Source organism: Culex pipiens, chromosome 2, assembly GCF_016801865.2.
Source record: "Culex pipiens pallens isolate TS chromosome 2, TS_CPP_V2, whole genome shotgun sequence".
NCBI lineage: Eukaryota > Metazoa > Arthropoda > Insecta > Diptera > Culicidae > Culex > Culex pipiens.
The window spans coordinates 119637820-119641136 of NC_068938.1; the positions used below are offsets into that span (position 1 = coordinate 119637820).

The 3317-nt window shown below is 42.7% G+C and overlaps 1 long non-coding RNA gene across 1 annotated transcript; it reads left to right on the forward strand.

The window, feature by feature from the left end:
- Window positions 1-757: 757 nt before the first annotated feature.
- Window positions 758-2460, forward strand: LOC128092956 (uncharacterized). Its single transcript, XR_008212119.1, has 2 exons — window positions 758-1426; window positions 1528-2460. It is a non-coding gene; the product is annotated as an uncharacterized LOC128092956 (long non-coding RNA).
- The last annotated feature ends 857 nt before the right edge of the window (window positions 2461-3317 follow it).

Below are 3317 nucleotides of genomic sequence, written 5' to 3' on the forward strand. Positions count from 1 at the left end.
TTTCATTAAAAGCTTTTTCATTGTCTTATTTTATTTTGACTGTCGAGCCCCTAAACTACGCTAAAGGGATTTAGAATGTTTGAATCCAACATGGCGGCCAAAATGGCGGTTATAAAATATCAAATAAATCGATTTTGTATTTTAATAGGCAATCAACTATTAAAATCTGACTAAAATGGGGTCACATAATTCAAATTTGACGTTTAAAGCAAGAAAATAAAATAACACGAAAAACATTTTTTTTACATGATTCGGTTATCCGAAGTCCCATACAAAACTTTGGATAATCGAACTTTGGATAATCGAAACTTCGGATAATCGAGTCTAGATTGTAATAGAATTGAATTGTAATAGCAGTGAAATGTTATTGGGCCTATGTAAAAATATAAACACGTTTATAATGTAAACATCAACTGACGTGAGCAGGACAGACTTTTTGTTCTCTTATACATTGGCCCATTTACATTGTTTTGCTTGAGCTGTGATGTGTTGCAAACTTTTTTATTGACTAGAAGAATGGTAGTTGTCATCTAACCAACGGCATTCTCAAGATCCCTTCTAAAGATTATCAGCGATATGATTCTAGATAATTTTAAATGTAAAATTATAAATACTACAGCTATTACATTGCCATCTTGCTTAAATGGCAATCTTCTTTTAGAAAATGGCACTGCAGCATAATCATCATCAACCGTAGCCAAGCAACAACTGAACTGCATCTTAGGTTTTTACAAATACATAACTGTGCGGGCGCGCTCGAGAGCATCTTCCATTGGGCGTTGGAAGAAAATTGTAAATAACAACGGAGCAACAAAATGCTATTTTCTTGACGTTGCATAAAAACGCATTACTTGGCATGGCCTGCTTGACTGCTGCCGAGCCGAGACCGAGCGATCGCAGCATCCAAAGTGCAAACGAGATGCACTCTGTGTACGTACGACAGGTCGGGGGGTATCGTACTGAAGAGCGAGCTTTCTCTTGCGCAAAAGCAACGCCTACTTCTCTCACAACAGCAGTGGGTGCGAGGCGGTTTGGGGAGAGAAGCTTTTCCGGCTGGCGCGTCGGTGTGTTGCATCTTTCCCCTCGTCGCGTGGCATGTGTACAAGCCACGTGGTGTGTGGATGCTTGCTGTTGCTGTTGCACTTGCTATTTTCCCGAAAGATGCCGACGCCACACGACGATACAGCAAACGAAGTGCAACCCAGCAGTGAAGACACAACAAAATAAGTAGCAACACAGCAGCAGCAGCAGCAGAAAACGGGCAATATTATGAAACACACGATGAATGGAGCTGAGTTGAGCGAGCTTGTATACAAGAAGACGATGAGAGAGCATCTCCAACTTCTCTGTGTGGGGCCAACACACAACATGACGACGGGAGGAAAATCCAACTCATTTTGTGTTTATGTAGGATACTTTTCACGACGTATGTAAATAATAAATAAACACAAATACACGCCGGATCAAAACAGCAAAACTGCCGTTGTATTAATATAAAACATGTTTTGTATTTCTTATCCCTCTCAGTTGATACTTTTGCTCAGTAGTAGTACCTTGGTTCTGGTCGCTGGACCACCGTCGTCGCCGTCGCGTTGCCGTTGTTGTTCCGGGTTGCCCGTAGTACGTTTTAGATCCGGTCCGCGTCACGTAATCGTGCACCATTACACACATATCGTCAAGAGTACCTCAACAACCTTCACGCATAGCACGCAACATCTATTGGCACCGGCTAATCAATCTCTAGTCAATCATCTTGGAACGCACAATGGACACCGACCGACCGCCCAGTATCAAGAGCGAGGAAGCCAGCAACGACGATGCACCGGAAGTGGAACCTGCAAGTCACGGTAATTGAGTCTGAGCAGCTCTTCATCAAAACAGTCTCGAACCCCGTAGAATCGATCCCCCAACCCCCTTTAAATGCCCTGGAGGTCATCGGAGAAAGTGCCGGCGTCGCTGCCAAAAACCAAAAAAGATCCGATAATGAGGCTATAATTCATCATTTGAACCTCATATCGGAACGGGGCCACGTGCGACAAACGATTTGACCGACGCCGACGACGAAGCCGACAGGTAAGTTTTTGTTTCACCGCTATCGGCGACGGCGTTGGACAAAAAACGGCCACCTTTTCCGGGGTGGTGGGTATCGGAAAACGTCCCCAACTCGGTTGGTGATAAATGGTCTGCAATGTGTCAACGTGAGTGATTGAGGCGACGGTTCCGAAATGGGGCAAAAGTTTACTTGAGGATGAAATAAGAGGTAAGCGACGGGGTCGACCGATCGACGGTTCCGGGTTCGAAATGTTTTGATGAATGGGGCGGCGATGTCGGTGTTTACGGTAATGAAATTTCAAAAATAACAATTGCTTGCATTTGAGGAAAAGGGTATATTATAATACTAATGCTTAATCGACAGCTTTGAAACCGATTCCGTATCTCAAATAAATATACATACCTACATTTCTCTTATTGTTATATGATTGATTGAAGAAATCCCTTGCACTCTTTCTTTTCAAAGCTTAATAACTGGTTTTTACTGTTTTTACTACATTTTTATTTTACACAAAATGTTATTAATTTTTAGAACAATTTTTTCAACTGAAAAGATACATAAAAAGAAATTTATTTTAAAATCGAAAAATTACGATAATTTTATCTCGAGTAGTAGGGTAATCCAACGAGTGCTTAAAAATCGAGTTTTGCTGCGAACTGCCTATTTTTTTGCATTTTCGTAGGAATCACTTTTGAACAGGATTTTTCACCAAAACGTCTGTCTTCTTGCTTCAGGCTGGCGTCCGTGAGTTTGGTTATTCAAAAACTACAAAGTTCAGGTGGCAGTGCGTGGCCGAATGGTTACGCTGTCCGCTTTGTAAGCGGATGATTCTGGGTTCGATTCCCATCTGCTCCAACCTTCCATCGGATGAGGAAGTAAAATGTCGGTCCCGGCCTTAGTTGTTAAGCCGTTAAGTCATTCCAGGTGTAGGAGTCGTCTCCATGGCATAAGTACAAACAACACACCAAACCAAGCCTACTCCGGTGGAATCGCTGGCGGCGTTTGGACTCGCAATCTGAAGGTCGTCAGTTCAAACACTGGGGTGGAAGGTTCCTTGGAGTAGAAAGAGGTTTGGGTGCTCTCCCCATTCCAAGCCTTCGGACTCCTAGGTTCGAGCAGAAACTTGCAAAAGAGACCAGACCACATTAGACCCGGGGGTCGTTAATGTGGCTGGTTTGATTTTTTTTTGATTAAAAGTTCAAAAATATTAGGGTCCTCCGCCAATCGTATAGAATTTGTCCCTATTTGAAACTCACATGAGCTT